We start from the raw sequence: 22093 nt of genomic DNA on the forward strand, positions 1-22093 counted from the left end.
AAAGAATCAGACAGAAGGTTGCTATGGAGCCACAAGGGACACCAGGGGGCAGCAATAACCTAGCCAATAAGTGAGGGAAATTTGCTGCCAGAGGCTATGAAATGCCAGGGGCTATGGGGAGCAGTCAGAAAATCACAGAAGCTCAAGTAATGGGAAAGCTATTCAGGGAAGGGCACAGGGATGGTGAATAAAGTGAAAGGAGGGTAGAAAAGAGGAAGATAGGAGTAGAGGAGTTGGGTCAACAAAGTTGAATGAGAGGGACCACAATCATGACAACAGGATCATGAATGGTGCCAAAATGGGGGGTAAGAGGGGAAAAGACAGGAAAAGGAGACAGGCTACCAAATATCAAATATTCCCTGAAAGCCTTTAACCATAGCATAGGTATTGGTGTCATAGTATGCCTCTCAGTAACTTAAAGGGTTTTATCCCAGGGACCTAGGATTTAATATTCCCTATCCTAAAACCAGGTAAAAAAACCACGAGACTTAAGAGGCATCTATAAATATGTTCAAGTTCAAGGGACTAAATATAATTTTAGTGGATGGAATGCTGGCCTTGGAATTAGGAGAAACCCACTTTCAACATTTACTAGTTCTATTGTGGTAGCAATAATATCCTAACCCTGCCACCATGCAAGTTAGGCTAGCTTTTCCTTAAAAGGAATTGAAAAAATCCTTGAGACTTGGTTGGCTTAAGACAACTTAAGTTGAACTAAAAGTTCAGCCTATTAACTTGAGTACAAAGCACGCATGAAGAACTCCAGACTTTCTCTAATGCTTGTTGGGCAAGGTGGGCAGCTGAATCACCTTGAATTCAATGTCTATCCCTAGCCAAGCCTAAATAAAACTTCTGTTAAGTGGGTCAGTGGTCTAAGTCTCTAATTTTGCTTCAGTATTGAACCTAAACAATCTAGAGACTATTTAGCCCCCTTGGTTTTTTAGCCCCATTGATAGGTTTATCAATGACTGCAGTATTATTTACCTCACAGTTATTATGAGGATCAAATGAAATCAGTTACATAGCTATGAATTGCAAATCTTTATTAAAGGGCTTTTGTAAATATTACTACTACTACTACTACTACTACCACCACCACCACCACTACTACTACTGAAGAAGACAGTAAAATTGTAAATAAAGGAAAAGCCACTTCTACCCTTATTGGCTTGGGTCACATATGAACAATGGGACAGAAGGAATGTTTTTATTTTTTCTGTTTAATTGTCTCATTTACATAAGGAGTATTTATTACAAACCATGACAATAATTTATTAGACATATGAACATATATGCATTATTTAAATTAAGTAACATTTTCTTTCTAAGTTAAATTTTAAAATATAAACAACCTAATAATTTCTCTTTCATTTTCTAAAAGTTACATTTTAAGTGCTGGGAAGAAGGCTATACAATAAAAGCTATTTGCCAGCCACAAACAATATTTAATTATGACAATGAAAAAGAAAATAAAATATTTGTGGAAGAAAAGGTAAGTTGCAAGCAATTAAGTATCCTGATTTTTATAGGGAAAAAAAACAAATCGTTTTTAGACTTTATAATTAATGAGAATACTCCAAATTTCAAAAAATAAATACCTCCACTAAATTCAATGCAACAAGAATCTATTAATTTGTAAGGCATGGTGCAAGGCCCTGAAGATATGAAGACAAAATGAAATAGCCCTTGGTCATTTTAATAGAACATTTAATTTTTTTTTACACAATTGAGAACAACTCAATCATATCTTATAATATTCAAAATCATTGCTTTTTCTATTCCTTATTATCAGCTTACTGGGTATCCTTCAAATTTTAAAACTCTGCCACTGTACTACAAATAAGTTTTAATCTAATTAAACATAAAATCCTGCAATGCATGGAAAGGTTTCTAAAAAATTCTTAAAATCAAAAGTTTAGTAAGTTTTACATGAGCACTGAAGATCCCACAATACGTATGTTGAAATAAATTTTCTATCAAGGAGAAAAGCTACAGATGTCATCCTCTAAAAAATTCTCACAGGTGAAGCTCAATGTTCTGAAATTAATAACACAAATATATCAGAGGGTTTCAGTTTGTACTAATAATCTATGTCAATTCTTACTCTTACACTACACTAGAATAGAATTTAAACTGAGATAGAAGGATTGTATTCATCAACTGAACTGTAAACATCCTTGACCTGGAATTTCAGCTTAGCCTCAATATCAGAAGATTTGGGAAATGCAAGCAGTAACTGATAACTTTAGAGTGAATTGTAGAGGCTCCAACAGATTTGGCCCTGAAGTTGAAATTTCTAGGACAAAGTGAAAAATATTTTCTCCCCCTTTGAGTGCTAAAATAGGACATCATATAGTCAGTGTTATGGAAGTCCACTGGGCCTGTTCTAATATAATTGGCAGCAACAGTCACTATTTGAATGGCATATCAGCCTTTCTTACCTATCCCAACAGTCTGCTTCTATTAGCAGCAAGGGAGACTGCAAATAAACTTTTCATCTAGTCTACAAAGGTTCACAACCATACTGGAATAAGGTAAGGGTTCTAATCCATTTGGGGACAGGTAGGCCCCAGATGGAAAGCACACCTTCCTCTAGATGCTTACTTTTCATCTACTGCATAAATATTTTTGGAGCTCTGAAAATTATTGCACACATAGTCGTGGTTCTATGTAAAAATATTTACCACCACTGTTAATCAATGCCTCAGGAACTGTTGAATGTAAGTTTTGTAAAGCCTGAAATTCAGGCAGGTCTTATAATTCCTAGGACCTATATATTACCTAAGAAGTTTCTAGCCTAGTATCGAAAGGATCTTGGATTATATGGTTTACCTAGGTATGAGATATAATCCCTAAGAATTCTTCAGAATGACAAGAATGATTTAGGTAATGACAAGAATCATGAAAGAAAATGGGCTTATGGACAAAATACAAAATTCAGACATTCTAGAGAGCCAGGAATCCTGTACATTGCCTAAAGGTGTTTGGCAAAGTATCAAACTGGGCTCAATGAATGTTATATATACAAGCATTAAAAGTAATCCCTAGGATTTCTATAGAATGCCCCAAATGGCTTTAACAATGTGAACAATTATTAAAAAGTACTTGATATTGTATTACATGCCTAATTTCTAGTTCAAGATAAACAGCTTTTGCAAGTAAACACATGCCCCACTGCTCCTTCTAGTTGCTGTGGCATGGGAAGGCCTGTTCCTACATAAATAATGCTTAATTTCTACAATTTTTCCTATACTGTTGATATTAGAAAAGGGGTTGCTCTAATTTATATCCATATATGGAACACATAATTTAGATTTTCTTTTCAAATCTATCCTTTTAAATGAGACAGTGGTTTGTCTCTTTTTAAGAAAAAGGATAGGCATAATACTTTACTCATGCAGAAATCCTGCAAGGAATATTTTCCACTGAAAATCAATATAATAACTAGAAAAATACTTTCCTAAAGGTGACCTCTAAGACTTACCCATTTCAAACCATTTGGGTCGCAAGTAGCTAGCTCTAGGGATGAAGAAGACGGGACCAAGAACGTTCAAAGAATGTCAGCACGAGTCTTTCCTTTGCCAGAAAGGATCACCAGCAAAAGACACCAGCCAGAAGAGACTTCCAAACACCTTGCCAGCCCTGGGGCAATACATTTGTTCAGGGCCTGAACTTGGCTTCCCCTATAGTAGCACAATGGGGCAGCACTCAGGCTTGAGCAAGTTCATGAACATATCTATTGATAATTTCTATATTTATAGAAAACCAGAACATGTGTAGATAATCACACAATTGGATATTTATGAAGTGCCAGATTTTTATGAATACGGGAATTTGTTAATTAGCACAAGAACTAATCATTAAAATTCAAAAATAGATAAATAAACAGGAATGCCATTTATTTGTTAACATTTCAAAAAAAAGTATGCAGCTGTTATCCTTTTGATGAATGTGGGCCTATGGAGCAAAATGTAGAGGGAAAAGTATCAGCAATATTTAAAACACTAATGAATTCACTCTAGGAAATTCTTTATCAATATAAACACAGTGAATCTCATCCTTAAGAGAAAAAAAAGCACACCTAAAATGGTTTAGAATGTCATTTCCTTGGCATCTAAATTATAATTTCTGATATTCTGTGTTTTGGTGCTTTTTGAAGAGCCAAGGTTGATTTCCATCTCATAGGAGTTAAAAAGTATATATATATATATAATTCAGTACAAAATTGTTTTAGCTACAGGGCATGGCAAAACATGAAATAACTGCTTTAGAGCATTTCCTCATGTGGGTGTGTTAGATAAATGCTCCAAAACTAAAATAAAACACACTGTGACCTGAACAAATCTAGATCTTTTTGGATCAAGTGCCGATAGAAAGAGTCCACTATAACCAGGCAATCTAGTTAATGAATTGTTCTGATTTTCTCCAGCCCTCCTGGCTAAATCTTTCAGTATTCCCAATCCTATTCAGCAGAGCTCACTGGTCTTAAGTTTTGCCCTATCTCCATTGTATTTAGATTGTGACAACACACAGCAGGAAAGGCCAAGGTTTTGTTTTGTTTCTGTTAGAATTTTTTTTTCAGACTGTAAGAAATTGTAAGTTTCTAATACTAGGTAAGATGGTAATAAAAAGCTCAGAACCTAAAAAGTTAAGTCTACCTCAAAATAAAGTTGCAAATAAATTTTTACTTTCTTATATTCCATCCATATAGGAAAAAAATGCCAATTCCCTCTCCTAGCTACATAAATATAATTGGCATGATTTTAAAGTTCTATCTAAAACAAATGGAATTGACCTGTGTTTTCTTTTATGTATGTGTGTATAACACACAAACATATTTTCGTGGGTATGTAGAGGATAAGGTGTGACCAAAAGATACTGCAAAGAATCCTTTAAAACAAAAGTCATTTAAGGATGTTCCTTATCTCAGGTGCATATGCATTTTTGACATATTAGTTTTAACTAAATTTGGGGATTAGGTGTTAGAGCTGGAAGGAGTGAGGTTTGAGAAGCCATAGAGCCTCTTCTGCATTAATATAACACTTTCAGAAGACACCAGAGTTCTCCCTTCAACCTTAGCAAAAACTGACAGGACAGGCCTGAACTGAGCACTGAGCGTGCTCTACTCCTGTCGTCTGATGGATGTTTTACTGCTTTGGTCCAAACTGTCTTGACTTGACAGTCTAAGAGACAGTTCCTGTGAGATGAGCAGGTTAAAAGTCCCAGTGAAAAGGAAAAAAAAAGAAAGAGGCCTTGGGAAGCAAGAGTTCACTGGCATTCTAGAATAATGGGTTTTTAATAAACATTTCACTAGAGTTGAACCTGGAGAATGTGTTGGGGAATCTGTTCTCAAGTCCCAGGTGGATTAAGAATATTGCTTTATGGACTTCTTTGTGTTGTCAGAGAGGCCTAATGGAATTAAAAAAAAAAAAGTATGCCACTTGCTATTAAATAAATAATTTACTATGAAAAAGGTGATTGTTACTGCTGATGATCTCTGAAGATTGGCATCCATTTCCTATAATTGCTCATGGATACTCCAAGAACATTTATGGATCATGCTATATGACTTAATTTTTACTACCAGAGTAGCAGTTTTACTCTCTAACAAACCAGGCTAAAACTCAGCCAAAAGATTCATTTCAAATGGATCTACTTAACGACTCAGAATTGAGAAGAAAACTGCCCTCGGAAAACTCTTCAACAATGTCAGTCAGCTGTGAAATGCAACTCTCACCACAAAAAAAAAAGAAAGAAAGAAAAGGAAAGAAAAAAGAGGAAGGGGGAAACGGGGGGGGGGGGGGGGGGGGAGAAGCACCTGAAAACTCTGCTTGAAATAACAAATTATGTAGCCCCCAAAATGTTAAATGAATACTTACAGTTGTTGCCCAAGATGGCTTGAAACATTTCATTGCTTCAAGACTGTAAAAAAAGCCAGCCATTCCCCATTCCCCCCACCCCAAGCACAAATAAACAGTTAGTTATACACTAAAAGGAAGACTGTCCTAGAGAGAAACTGCCTGGTAGAAAGTTCGCATTCTTACTGACCACAGTGATGTCCCTATAAATGTAAAAGTCCATCTGTAAAATAAAAGTTAGGCAACATGATCTGGTTCCTTTCAAAATAAATGCAGCCCTCCAATGTAAAAAATACCTAAATAAAAAAGCACAAGGGAGACTGTAGGATGAGAGCAGTTATTACTTTCTCTCTACCCCACCCTCAGCCTCTACCCCCTTACCTTACTTACTATCCATGTTCTCAAATGTTATTATGAACAGAAAAGGCTCAACCTGTTTTCATGTTTTTAATGTAAATATGGACTTTAAACTTAGATGTAAAACAAAGAATGACCACACTGGCATTACAGCTAAAACACTGGCAAATTACTAACAAAACCCAGTGAGCAATAAGTAAGAACAAGATAGACAGACGGACAGATGGAATTGCATAAACAGACAAGAAAAGCAAAGAGACTAGCCAACATACGGAGGGGGTTGTTTTAAAAGAGTGAAAGAGACTGATTTTCTTGCTACTATAGTGAGAAAAACAAAAAGGGTTGTTTCTAATTATTGTTAAAGTAATTAAACTGAATCACAGGGGCACACCCTTAAATAAGTAATGGGGGGTGGGGGGGGAGATCATTAGTAAAGAGCAGGCCCTCCTATAGATGTTCCCAATTTTAAGCCAGTAATGGGTCTCACAAACTTAACAGCTAAAAATTAAAAATCAAGACAGAAAGAATCAAAGAAATGGGGTTTGGGAATAAAAGATTGGGGGTGGAGGCAGCAGGATGTTTTTTTTTAGAAAAGTTGACTGGCCTACCTTGTTCCCCAGCACTGAGTTTCTCTTCTCATAATCGGTGTCTCCCTGGAAGTACAGTGTGAGTGGTAATGACTGCCTGCCTCCCTAATGAGTCCATTTTCCTGCTCTTGATGTTGTGTATATACACACACTGCAACCTACCTTACAAACCACAGAGACGGGAAGGGAGAGAGAGAGCAAGAGAGGGAGGGGGAAGAGGGAGGGAGACACAGAGACAGCAAGCGAGTGAAAGGAGAGACAGAGAGAAAAACAGAAAGAGAGAGAAACACAGAGAGAGGCAGAGAGAGAGAGAGAGAAACAGAAAGAGAGAGGGAGAGAGAGAAACAGAGAGAAAGGCAGACAAAGCCCTCCTACCAGACAGCAGACAGCCCTCCTTCCCCTATCTAGCAAAATGCAACTCGTCTGATGCAGCAACAGGTTCAGTACTGCCAGACTAACAGAGTAAAAAGGTATATTCTCTATATCATTATTGCTTGCAAATAAACAGTTTAACAGCAGCTGGCTCCACCTTTTTTATTTATGCTCCATGATGAAGAATGCATTGTTTTCAGCCCTGGCATCCAGTACATGTAATTACCATAAATACATTTTTGAATATTAGCAAGAAATGGTAAATGCATAGGCAATTTGACTTGTAATCATACAGCATAAAAAATGTGAGAGAATGGCAACAAATCTGCTTTGAGAAAAGCCCAGTAATGATTTTAAAGTCAGAGCATTCTTAAAGGAAGCTACAGAAGAAACATTCTCCATACAATAGCAAGACTTATCTCTCCTATAAAGCAAAACAACAAAGAAAAAAATATGATGAGGTAAACCAAGACCACGGATAAAATTATAAGTAAAAATCTAATTACATTTTCTTAGGTAGCTAATATTCCAGTTCTGGGTCCTCAATCAAAGCGTCTCTCTCTTTCTACACTGAAAATAATGCTCTGTGCTTATGCTTGAACAGGTGCAATGCATAAAGTACATAGTGTTACAAGGACAGAAATAAATCCCACAAGTAAAGAAATCTACCAATCCCAAGTAAAACAAGGTTATTTAGAATAAAGGTCTGCAACTAAGGCACGCCCCTTGCGCCCTCCCCCACCGCCTTTATTTTTAACCAGAAGGGGGAAATCAGCATAATCAATGCTTCCGAAGAAAATAAAAGCAAAACAGAAAGTGTTTTCTTCAGTTTGTCCCCTCCTTCTGGTTTTCCAGACAGTGCTACATACTAGGACTAAAATACTGTTGGTATAAGCCTCCCCTCCACCAAAGACAGGTGCCTATATCCCCACACTGATAAATGGGTACCTATGGGACCATAGGCACCCAAGAAGATTCAATAGCAACCTGCTTCCCCAACCTTCAGGGTCTTTCTATGCACCCCACTTTCAGTTACCTATATTCAGGTCATTTGACCCACCATCCATGATAGATTTCCATCTGACCTATTATTCTTTTTCAATTATTGTCATGTGACTTCAAAAAAGCAATTTATTCTGTTTTCTATGGACAATGGGAGTCAACTTTTTCTAAAAGGTAGGAAAGGGAAATATACATACATGTATATATGTACACATGAATCATATTTTCACTAAAAATACAAGTCTATCAGCCATATTTAAATCTTGTATTTAAAAACTTTAAAAGGTATCAACACAATTAAATATAAAAACTGTATATTTATTTCATATGGAAAATGTTTCATTTTCACACAGATGTTATTGTTTATGAGGCTTTGAAAAATGAATTATGCTTTTCCATAACAATAAAAAATCTTTATTATTGTTCCTTCTTTTTAAAATGAACTTTTGTTTAATTGGGCAAAAGAAGGAGTTGATATGCAAATTTCTTTACATGTATTAATTATGCCTTATGCTAGCTAATAGTATTTTATTTGTTTTTCTGGATGTTACACTGAAACACACAAAGGGTACTTGGCTAAACTATATGGAACATCCAGAAAGTATTTTGAGAAGGTTTCAGGGTCTAACTAAACCTCATTTTTACAAGTTTCTGGAGGTGGCAGTATACTAGAGGTTTTTTTCTTTTTACTTAAAGAGTGGCAAGCAAGCCTGGAATGGTAGGCCATCAGCCTGCCCTGGAATGGGCAACTTGCCCTGGTAGGAAAAGAGACAGGTCAAAGCATCTATGCCAATCAGAATGGGATTGGACTGGTGAGCAGCCTCTGAATTTCCAAGCCTAAGTGAAATAGAAGACCCAGTCTTTAAAAAATAAAATTTTAAATGATTATTAAAATTGATTTTTCCTTAGATACTTCCTAGCTATGTGACCCTAGGCAAGTCACTCAACCCCCATTGCCTAGCCCTTACAGCTCTTCTACTTTGGAACCAATACACAGTATTCACTCTAATTCAGAAAGTAAGGGTTTAAAAAAATGGTTGTTAAAAAATTTTTTTAAAGAGTGGTTACTTAAGAGGAGGACAGATTCGATAAAGCATTAAAAGTAATATGGTTAAATCCTTTTCTGCCTTGGGGCCCAGAGAAAGGCCCTTCCAAGATACATTTCAGATGCCCAAGCTCCTACCATACATCACATCAACTTTGCTGTACTCTCCCTGGCAATCCTGTTTGGGTTTTTTTTTTCCCTTTTCCCTCCTGATGGCCTATGGTTTCTCTAAAATTTTGCTCAAATATAATAATAAAGATGCCAATTAATAAAATATAAGGTCCCTACAGTTTGCCAGACTGGTTCACATCAGATGCCTACATGTCATTTTTTTTTATTTAAAAGGGCATAACTCTTAAGGACAACAAGAAGACACCATTTGACTTTTGTTAGAGGTCAAACAAAATGCCAAAAGACATGAACAATCTTCACCTTTCTATAGAGCATATCTGTATTTAAAAGAAGAAAATAAATATATTTTGACTTAATGAAAAATGCAGAGCATCTCCACACTTCTCCCATATCTGCACACATTACTGGATGCCAAGCACAATAAGTGGTACTTTCTTAGTCCTAGCAGGAGCTTGCTGGAAAAAAATACACAATTCTGAGCCAGGACTAAGAATGTGGTAGGTTGAATTAACTGAGATACCAGTAGGGCAATAAAGCCCAATTAATTAGGAGTCCTATACAGTTATAAATATTATTAAATTATTTCCTATCACAATATATGAATATGCCATGAAATAATAAAGACCACTATAATGGAAGTCATAAGATCTAGTACTAATTCTGATACTAAATGCCTACCTGACCATAAATTTCATGGCCTATTCTTATTTCTGATCCTTCTTGAATTCTTATTGCATTTGACATTACTAATATCCTCCCTCTTTTCTAGTTTTTCAAGACACAACTCTCATGCCCAAAGAGCTTTAAAAGACTGCCTGCCCTTTGATCCAGCCATACCACTGCTGGGCTTATACCCCAAAGAGATCATAAGGAAAAAGACTTGTTCAAAAATATAGCTGCACTTTGTGGTGGCAAAAAAAAAATTGGAAAATGAGGTGATGCCCTTCAATTGGGGAATGGCTGAACAAATTGTGGTATATGTTGGTGATGGAATACTATTGTGCTCAAAGGAATAATAAAGTGGAGGAATTCCATGTGAACTGGAACGACCTCCAGGAATTGATGCAGAGTGAGAGGAGCAGAACCAGGAAAACACTGTACATAGAGACTGATGTGGTACAATCGAATGTAATGGACTTTTCTACTAGCAGCAATGCAATGATCCAGGACAATTCTGAGGGACTTATGAGAAAGAACACTATCCACATCCAGAGAAAGAACTGTGGGAGCAGAAACACAGAAGAAAAACAACTGCTTGATCACATGGTTTGATGAGGATATGATTGGAGATGTAGACTCTAAACGATTACCCTCGTACAAATATTAATAATATGGAAATAGGTCTTGATCAAGGACACATGTTAAACCCAGTGGAACTGCAGGCCAGCTGCAGGAGGGGGTTGGGGGAGAGGAGGGAAAGAACATGAATCATGTAACCATGGAAAAATATTCTAAATTAATTAATTTTAAAAAACATTAAAAAAAAAGACACAAGTCTCTCCCAGTTTTCCTAATTGTCTGTTTTTTCTCTCTTTGTTCCTATTTATTTAGTTCTTCTCATCCTCCTTGGCTAGATCATCTTTTGTGGAGGGACTGCCCTGCTCCTTCTTCTCTTCCCCTCTCTACACTCCCTCTCTTATTATCTTTATATCTTTATGCAGATGACGCCTACATCTTTAGATCTGCCTGTTAAGTCTTATCAATTTTACTTCTGGGACATCTTTTGCATTCATATCCTTCTGTCCACTCACATGGCCCCCTTCCTCAATCCAGCTCTTATCATGACCTCTTGCCTGGACTACTAAGATTGTCTCCTCATTGGATTCCCATCTTTTGAGCTCTTTCCTCCCTTATCCATCCTTCAAAAAGTTGCCCAAATAATCTCCCTAGAGCTTAAGTCTGATCACATTACTGTTCTTTAAAACACTTTCAGGTGCTTCCTATTGCTTCTGGGATAAAATATATGCTCCTCAGCTTGGTATTGAAAATCCTTTATAACTGTGGTACAATCAAATGTAATGGACTTGTCTACTAGTAGCAATACCATGATCCAGAATTATTCGGAAGGACTTATGAGAAAGAATGCTATCCACATTCAGAGGAAGAACCAAGGGAATAGAAACACAGAAGAAAAACAAGCTTGATCACATGGGTCAATGGGGATAGGATTGGGGATATAGACTCTAAATGATCACCCTAATGCAAATATTACTAATATGGAAATAGGTCTTGATCAATGACACATGTTAAACCCAATGGAATTGAGGGCCAGCTACAGGAGGGGTTTGGGGAGGGGAGGGAAAGAACATGAATCTCATGGGAAAATATTCTAAATCAACTAATTCAATAAAATTTTCAAAAAAATAATCCTTTATACTCTGGCTCCTGCCTACATTACCTGACTGATGTCACATTACTTCCCTCCATACATTCTTCAAGCCAATCAGACTGGCAGTCTGTATTCACTTCTAACTCTATGCCTATGAACAAGCTGTCCCCTGTGCCTCCAATCCCCTCATTCCTTACTTTCCTCTCTCAGAACCTCAGGCTTGTTGGTAAACTCAGTTGACAAGTCATCCCTTCTAGGAGACCTTTCTTAAGCCCCAGGATTGTTTAAGCTCTCTTCTTCTTCCTCCAATTATCATGTACATATTTACATGCTTACAGGCTAAATTTCTCTAGTAGAGGAATTTTTTTTTGTTTGTTTACCAGGAGTCCATGAAGTTGGATGGAGAAAAAAATGATATATTTACTTTCACTAATCATTAATTTGCCATTTCCTCCCATCACAATTATAGGCAATGGAACAGGATTCTGAGGAGGGGACTTTAGGAAGACTGATAAACAGAAAGGGTTAATAATGCTGGTTCTAGCACATGTCCTATGTTCCATAAGGCCAAGGACTGTTTTTTTGTTTTTTCCTTAGTATTCCCTAGTAAAGACTTCTCAAACTTCTGGATTGCCAGACTCCTTTCTTCTTAAAAATGACTGAGCCCCACAAAAAGCATTTTTCAAAAAGGTGAGTTATAGCTATCAATGTTTACCATATTTGAAATTAAGATGTCTTAGTATTATTCTGAAAAAAATTGACTTTATAAACCCCCTGGAAAGGACATCCTTTCATCTGTTACTGGATCACATTTTGAGAATTGCTGCCCTAGCACAATGCTTTGCACACAGGAACTATAGGGACTAGAAATGTAATGTCATTAGTATAGGGAAGTCTCAAGTGAGAACAGAGCCTCTACCAAAGCTTCTTTGTAATTTCAAGTCTTACAAAGTTGCCTGGGACAATGAGTGACTTGCCTAGGATCACATAGCCAGTATATGTCAGACATGAGACCTAAACCTAGCTCATTCTTGTTTTTAGACCAGCTCTCTAGTCATCCACTAAACCACACTGCCTCTCTGCATATATATGGTAAGTGCTTAATAAATGCTCTAATTTAAAAAAATTAATTAATGCTCTTTGCACATAGAGACTTTAAAATTCTTAGTACACTGTATTAGATTGATATGGACAACACCCATATCCTCATCCATATTTTAATTCATCAGTTCAAAAAATAGGGCATGGGGTTAAGTCTAGATTATCTCTAAGATACTTTATAGCTCTAAAATTCTGTGATTATTCCTTAAAGCTACAATGGCCAGATGAAACACTGCCTTATCCTCCAAACAAAAGCAGTATGTATAAAGTTCCTACCAACTCAAATATAGAATTCTATTTTGTCCTAGAACCCTAAAACCACACCCTCTGCCAACCCCATCCTATACTGTTTGAACTTGCATTTTTGTGGGTTGGGTAGACAACCAGTCACCAAATGGAATGTCAATATATAAAATATACATTAATTACCTACTGTTATAGTCAGTTTATTAAACTGGCTAGTCCACAAAGGGTGAACCTTTTGTCAAATAATTACATGGCTCCCAAATGTTGCTTATAATCTGGATTATTAAATGTCTAATAGTATTGTAAGACATAGTTAAAAGGAATTAAAACCGAGCATGTTTCATTATTGCCTAAAATGAAAATAAAATGTATAAATGATGTCTAGGAGTCACTTGATCAAACCAACCTGCTAAAATCACTTTCTAGACATTTTCATATTAACAAAAGTACCTATCTCCCCCAAAATTTACTCTTTCAGAATAGAATATTACTCCACATTATCTGATATACTATTGAACACATTGATTTAAAAGAAAACAAAAAAAAAAACCCTAAAATTCATTAAAAAAAAACAAGTAGGCAAAAGAACCTATTTTTATCATGTCACTTAATTTAGTCACTCATTTATTAAAAAATAATAATGAGAAGTGACCATCCATTTGGTGGATAGAAAACTGGTCTCTAAAACAAGAAGACTTGGTTAGGATCAAGTCTTACTTGTAACACATCTGGGCAAGTCACTTAAACCTCTTAGTGCTCTAGGCCAGAAGTGTCAAACACAAAGGCCATTCAGCCACAATCCTTTTGCCTAGGGGAAGGGGAGAGGAAATAGATTAAATTGTAATTGGGAATAAGTAATAAATAAATACATGAATGAATGAATAAATAAATAAATGGATGAATAAATAAATAAAAATACAATAGAACATAGACAATGTTAATATGTGGTTTCTAAATCAACAAGTAGCCTGCAGGGATCTTTACATATGACTACCATTGGTCCAGCATCAATTTGATTTTGACACCATTGTTTTAGGTAAATCTCTTAAAACTAGGAGAGAAGGTATCAAAGCTTATTCCTTCCCTGGCATCTATAAAGATTTTCTCATATCTCTAAATCCGATAGTATAACTACACCCTAATCTCAGCTACTTCTTTTATACATACATGCCACTCGTCACAATGGGGACCATGTGAAACAGCATGACTAAATGATCACTATCAAAAACTCAAAACTCCATTAAGTAACAACATCATAGAACTTATTGGCAATATCTTGACATATAATAATAATTCAATTCAACAAGTATTTCTTTTTAACTCAAACTGGATGACTTATCTTCAAGTATCTCCAGTATCTATCAAGTATTAGAGAATCTCATGGTTGGGAAAGACCTCAAAAATCATCTAGTCCACAAGTATCGAGCATGCTCCCATAGAAGCCCCACAACACTCTTGAGCATAGCCTGAACCAGGTTAAAATGCAATTGGGAAATACTTGACAAAATAAAAAAAAAATAACATTTTTAAACTGAGTCAATATGCACCCCATTGGGGTCTCTATGCATACCCCCATTTCTATTTGAGTTTGGCACCACTGATCTAGTCCAATATGTATTTTTTACAGGAATCTCCTCTACAAATTCACCAACAAATGTTTTAACATTTGACACACACAAAAAGAATACCTATGGGCTTTGTTATACACAAACTTTCTTTCTCATCTAGGTCCTAAAATGATGCTCTATATATACTTAATGAATTTAATATAAGTATATATGTGTGTGTGTGTGTATACATCTATATATACACACACATTAGACAAGTTATTCAAAATGTCCTCCAGGTTTTCTTATCCATGGTCTTAGAACATTATGAGTCCATCCACCTCAATGAGTTCTAGGAATATTCAAAAGAGACTGGCCTTAACAAGCTTTATACATCATTAAGGAAAGACATTTGATATCATTTTATACATACACACACACAATATCCAATGATGGTCTATGTGAAAGTAACAGCATTAGAGACATAACATGTAGGCCAGTCAAATTCATGAGACCAAGGGACAACCAACCAGAAGGCTGCCAAAATGAATCTGAATATAAAATGTAAATGAAAAATATACAAAATATAAAAAGACCTAAAAGAAGGTTTCTAATACATTGAGTGGCTTCTCTGTGGTAAACTATGGAAAAACATGAATAACAATTGGACAAGAATAGAAGACATGGATGAGGTGAAATTGGCATCAAAAGTGTAAGTACCAACATTTATGGGATCACAGAACAACTGATGTAGTCATACAAGGTAACACTACCGCTATACAATTCTGGTTACAAAGAAACACATAATTTCTTCATATATTAGGATATATTTTTCAAAACTTGAAAAAAGAATATTTTAACATTGTTTATTGAGCTAGTCTTGCAATATTATATCATTTGAAATCTAAAGATTTTCTCACTTCCTTTGTCCAACATTAGAAGCTATCTTTTTATTTTGCCTTAAGAACTATATAATAATTAATATAAAGATTGAATACAAATTTTAAGTGATAAATATATAATTGAACTCTGTCTAAAAAAAAAAGGAAGGAAAGAAAACCGGGAGACATGAATCCCTTCATGTTCTGCTAACAACTCTTTTGAAAGGTAGGATGGATTCTAACCCTAATTCAAAATATTCCACACATGCTCATCTTCTCTATGCATACTTCAAAACTGAATTCACACAGTTTCCCCATTATCAAGAATTCTAAATACTTTCCAATAACAGTTTATAAATTATATTTGAGGGGAAACATATACTGGAGAACTCTAAGCAATAAAGGGTAAAAAAAAAAGTCAAACTTGCTTAGGAAAAATCCAGTCCAATTCCTTCATTAGGTGGGTATTTTAGGCAAGCCTGCATGTCACCATGTTTGTATAGATACCAGCTGGCTCAGTACAATTGAAAAACAGACCAATTTAACATTTTTGCCATTTTATTATCCTATTCTGATTGCCCAACAAGTGGTTTAAATCATTTTAAGCATATCTGCTATTGATACAAGAAAGGACACACTAAAAAAGATCAGCTACTAATTAACCATGCCATGGCCAATTTGTTCTAAAAATAATCACAGTTTATGAAGCTTAATTTCTCTCAGGTATCCCTACACAGTACAAAGATATCTTCTTATTTACTTCAATTCATCTCTCTATTAGGGCCAAGTGAAGTGAAATAGCCTAATCAAAATGAAGATAAGGCTACAGGATGACATATCATCAAGCACATTAGGGATTGCTAAATCATATAATCAAAGAATTTCATAGCTAGAAGAGACTTCAGAGTTCATTTTGACAATACCTTCATCATACATGGAAAAGGGCGATATATTCTTTATCTCCTCAGAGGTTAGAAACAGAAATTAGCTACTTCTACAGTAGGAAGAATTTCCTATTAGGACTATCAAGCATTAAAATAAATTACAAAGACAACATGGACTATGTTAATTTCTAAAGAGTTTTAAAAATGAGGTGGATTCTCATCTTTTCGAGGCAGTTTTAGGGTTCTTATTTTGGACAGAAGAAGGATGAACTATCTGACACTAAAGGTTCCTTATAAACTTGAGATTATAGGTTAGATTCCTAAAGGAAATACATATAGCAGAGTAAAAGGAGGGCTAGTCAGAGTTAGGCTGGACTAGGTCCTACCCATGCCAGACACTTCTTGTGGGACCATGGGCAAGTCACTAATTTTCTAAGTTAAGGACAAAATTTTAAATACTGAAAGCAAAATTGAAATGTTTTACATTTCTCTATACTTGTACTTGATGTTTTCTAAAACTTCTGTGAAAAATTTTATTGTAATACAAATGTAGGGACAATTTAGAGCAGTTTGATATTGGGATATTTTGTTGCCTAGAAAAAATGAAGACAGAAGATTCCTTTGAAATGTGATATACTCTGATGGAGATAGTAACCTTTATGCCAAGTGAATTCACTAGAATATATCTGATTAATATCAAGGGCAGAGTAAACAATAAAATCCAATATATACAAACAAGAACAAAAAGGACTAAGAGCTGAATCACAAATTTATTAAAGGAAAAACAGGTGTATTCTATTTATCCAGAACAATGTGCAAATGAAAATTTTAAGTTTATAAGTATTGGGAATTAAGTGTTTTCTTGATCTGAAAACATCAAGTCCCAGAAAGATGTTCCATAGAACATGTGCATTAAATAAAAACTGAAGAAAACAGATGAAAAAAGTGCCCTTTTATATAATGATGATTATAGCAATTAAAAAGAAAGTGAAGAAGCAATGGAAATTTTGAGTTAAATTTCTCTCTCTAGTAAATGTAAATCAAAGCAAATAGGAATTAAATCTGGCAAGACAGAAAGGCAGATTTTAGGATACTGTTGGCATAAAATTAAATGTCAGTCAATTCAACAAACATTTATGAAGCACCCAAGGCATACAATGTACTTCCTTCTCACCATTTAATAAACCTCTTGATGCATTTGTCCAAGAAAGATATCCAATATATTTAATAATCCTCTATTTTCAAAAAAAATGGGGGCTTGATAAGGCATAGATCAGCTTTACAGATTAGCAGATGAATGATAGGGCAGATGGGCAGATGAATGATAAAGCAGATTTACTATTGTACACAATATATATATGGCTATAAGGCTCCTCTGTCTTTATATTTTCAGGTCCTCTCACAGTACCTGGCACATTTTATTCATTTAATAAGTGCTTACTGACTGAATGCCTGATGGTGGACATTATGATTAAGGTGAATAGGTACAGGAAAGGTCATACTCAAAAACCTTAAACTCCTCTCCTCCAAGACTACCTTAATTTCTTTAGATTATGCATTGAAGCATGAGAGCATCCCCTTTTAAAATACATATCTTAGTTAAGACATTAACAATTTTAGTTTGAATTTCTATTTTCTAGCTCACATTCCTAAGGGCTGTCAGGAAGGACCTGGACCATCATAGGTACACTAGATCTAATTACTGACAGTGGACTAGAGAGGACAAGGGAAGACGGCACAAACAAAAATTTGGGAGTATGTAAAAGTCCCATTTTTCTCAGCATAGGTTTTAGGTTGTCGTGCACTAGATGAACTCTTTTGTTGTTTGTTTTGTTTTATTTAAAAATACCACATTCTATAATAGGAAGCCAGTCAGGCATTGGACTTCAAGCTAGAAAACCAGGTTTAGTCCTGGCTCTGTTGCTAACTAATATGTTTGATTTGAGCAAATTGCTTAGCCTCTCTGTGCCTCTCTTTCCTCATATGTAAAATGAGGACCTGAGATGAGATAATTCCTCACATCTAGCATAGTTTGGAGTTATTTGTTGGGTTAGAAAGCTTCTGCTATCTGTTCTTCTGGCTCTAAATCTATGATGCTAGTGATCTAATTAATCTAAGAATATATTAGCTCTTCATATTTTTTGTTTACTAATGCATTATTAAGAAAACTTATTTGTTAAATTCTTTTTCCTTCCAACTCCAAATATCTATACAGGTTCTGATAAAGAACACAACATATTCATTACTGAAAAGCCAACAACTTTTTTTAACTCTTACCTTCTGTTTTAGAAGCAAAACTAAAGAATAGGTTCCAAGGAATAAGAGCAGTAAAGACTAGGCAATGGGGGTTAAGTGTTTTGCCCAGGGTCACATAGTTAGGAAGTGTCTGAGATCACATTTGAACCCAGGGCCTTCTGTCCCTATTCTCTATCTACTGAGAACATCTTTTTTAAATGATTAGCAATTATATTGTTTGTTAGATAGTACGCAATTAATAAGTGCTCTTTAATTCATTCATGATTAAAATAAATGAATAGCCAGTGGTTTACACTTCAGCTGTTTTAAGATAAAATAGAAGACATATAACCTTCATGTAGTTATTTTAGTGTTACATGCATGTTTTAGTTGTCTTATATTTTTTTTTAAGTTAAAAGGCAATGGCATGAGGAAATGCAGGGTATCCATAAATAAATAACATTCAATAATTTTAAAAAAAGGATCATGTCAAGAACTGGCATTGATAAAGCTCTAGAAGCAATGATACTAATCCATCCAGCAGTTTTGGAGCTGTTTACTAATCCAAGCCTGACAGCAGCCCATCTAAATCCTATAAGGAATCATGTTATAGGAATAATTTTAAAACAATCTTGAGCACATTATTTACAAAACTTAAATCAATTCCACTAAGTTCCAGGGGTTATGGTCATAAACTTTTAAAAAACAATTTAAACAAAAATTACTATATCTAAAGCTACAAAGATCTACATAAAATACCGGCCTTCTGGTTTTCACTTCTTATATGACAAGTACAAAAAATACTTTGTTAATCGGAGTACACAGATTTAAATTTTATAATCATCTGCCCAGCATTCAAGATTTTTGCAAGATAAAAATTTCAAGTAAATAATTTAATAGACTTTTATACAGTATATAATCCCAATTTTGTTACTATACCTGAATTTGCTTAGTTGTAATTCCTCTAGGATGAAATATAAAATCCTCAGCTTGGCTTTTAAATTCCTTCACAATTTGGCTCCTAACTACCTTTCTAGTCTTATTTAACATTGCACTCCTAACCACTCACTATTTTAGTCAAACTAGCATATTAGATGTTCTTGAAACATAACATTCAACCTCTTGGCTCCATCCCTCGAGAAAGGTGGTCCTATGACTAGAATGTACTCCCACCACACCTCTTCCTCTTTAGAATCTCTAACACTTTTCAAGGTTTGCCTTAAACACTTACTACCTCCTATACAAGAATTTCCTGCCTCAGCTTTCTACCTCCTAGAATTATTTTATAATTACTTAATTGTATACATGTTAAATTCCAAAAGCTCCTGCTTCCCCTCCACACTAGAATTTAAACACTTATCAGGTAGGTGTGTGTGTATAAGTAACCCCAGTGCCTAACTCAGCCCCTTGAATACAAGGAGCACTCAGTGTTTGTTGAATTGAATTCAAATATAATAATTTCATCTTTATTTATTATGTATAATGTATAGGGATTTAGCTTCTTTTAAAACATTCACGGGGCAGCTGGGTAGCTCAGTGGATTGAGAGTCAGGCCTAGAGACAGGAGGTCCTAGGTTCAAATCTGGCCTCAGACACTTCCTTGCTGTGTGACCCTGGGCAAGTCACTTGACCCCCATTGCCTAGCCCTTACCACTCTTCTGTGTTGGAACCAATAGACAGTATTGACTCCAAGACAGGAGGTAAGGGTTTTAAAAAATAATAATTTAAAAGAATAAAACATTCACCAATTTAGGCTTGCATTAATGCAAACTGGATGTTGGGTTTTCTTGTGTTTATTCCAAATTAGTTTTATATATATATATATATATATATATATATATATATATAATTTTTAAGAATTAGGTTGTGACTTTCTTAATACAGATAATATCCCTGACATGGTTCAGACTGATAGGGAACATGGCTAAAAAAATAAATGTCTGGTCAATTGAGAAAACAGTTTTAGTAGTCCCATTCTAAATAGCAATAATAATCAATAGGAGATTAATGCTGCCTACAATGAAATCTGTATTAATTATGAAGAGTTATGAAACAAATGAATCATTATTATGAAGTTGATTTTAGGAATTTAATACCTTAAGCTAGTTTTATATGACTCCTATGACGCTTGAAGTCAAATAAGCTGAAATTGAAATAAACTCTACTAACCTAATGTTTCCTACAATTCTTTTTAAGTTCCATATTTCTGTTCAAAATAACTATTACCCTCCCTAATACCTTACACTACCAAAAAATAAAAAATGTTCAGACTGATAGAATTTTGTGCAAAATTATTTTTGCCTTTTTCTGGACAGTTACAAGACTAAAGGCTTAAAATGGGAGTGGGGGGGGGGGCAGGGGAGGACCCTTTATTATGTAGATGATAGGAACCCAAACTCCTCATTTTAAAGATAAAGCAACTGAAACACAAAAGAGTGAAGTGAATTACAAGGGAATCTGAATTTGGGTCTTGACTCCAAATCTAATGCCCTATAATATGTTGTGTATTATTTATAAAAACTCTAGAGAAGCTAGTACTTATGTTCCAATAGGAAGTCAATTAACTGCAAAAGCAATGCAGAACACACTATATTATTCCTACAATTACTTCATTAGTTCTCTATAGGAAGCATAACATCACACTCCAGAGTTTTGGCAAATACAATGAACTCTTAATTATTTGTATTAATGAAAGAAAGAGGAAATATAGAAAATCCAAAGTAATTTGCATTTGTATTTTGAATTGTGTTTCCAAACTTACATTTAAATGTAGAGTATTATACTAAGGAGGATGTCATTCAGTTTTCCTATCTTGTCCCTCTGTATGTCTCCTTTGTCACCTAATCCATTCTGGGAATAGAACATACTATAGGAATGATATAGGATTTCTCTTTTCCAAACCTTTCCAGCCAAGAGAGGTCGTTAAATATTTGAATTTCTAAAGGTTTTCTTTCAAGTACATATGTGGAATTAAGCCATTAAATCAAGTACTTAGATTAGGTGGTCATTGTCAATAAAACTTGAAATGATGAGTATATACTAACAAACTTCATATAACCAAAGCAAGGCTGTTGGGCTGCATTTATTAAAGTACAATATAGGGAGAAATGTGGAAAACTGTGTTTGATTCTGGATGCCACATTTTAGGAAAGACATTAATAACCTGGAAAGTGTGCAGAGGGTAGTGGCTCAGATAGCAAAGAGATTCAAAACCATGTCACTGCAGGATTGGTCCAAAGTGTGGGGGGTGATTAACTTGAAGATGACATGATTTGGAGGTGAGGTGAAGTGCCGTCTTCAGAAATTTGAAAAACTCTCACATAGGAGTGGGGATTAAGCTTGTTTCAATTATGTGTTATATTTTCCACAAAGTCTATCTTTTATGTTTAACAAAAATGTTTTATTCTGAACATTCACACAAAAAAGTGAAATAGAGTTGGTCAGTCCAGGTGGCCTTCTTACTATAGATACAAGTATTTACTTCTGTTGATTCCAGGAGATTTTGGAACTTTTTAGA

General features: G+C 35.1%; 1 protein-coding gene across 23 annotated transcripts in view; it reads right to left on the reverse strand.

The window, feature by feature from the left end:
• Nucleotides 1-22093, reverse strand: part of ZBTB20 (zinc finger and BTB domain containing 20) — a 1063249-nt gene that overhangs the window by 1003276 nt on the left and 37880 nt on the right. For 14 of the 23 annotated variants that reach the window (XM_056797141.1, XM_056797121.1, XM_056797137.1 and 11 more), the window contains exon 1: nt 6824-20372. The exons of 7 other annotated variants lie outside the window; for them this stretch is intronic. The gene's annotated coding sequence lies outside the window, so the exon portion shown is untranslated. 2 more of the 23 variants (XM_056797133.1, XM_056797124.1) reach the window with 1 other exon arrangement.

Source organism: Monodelphis domestica, chromosome 4 (genome assembly GCF_027887165.1).
Source record: "Monodelphis domestica isolate mMonDom1 chromosome 4, mMonDom1.pri, whole genome shotgun sequence".
Lineage (NCBI taxonomy): Eukaryota > Metazoa > Chordata > Mammalia > Didelphimorphia > Didelphidae > Monodelphis > Monodelphis domestica.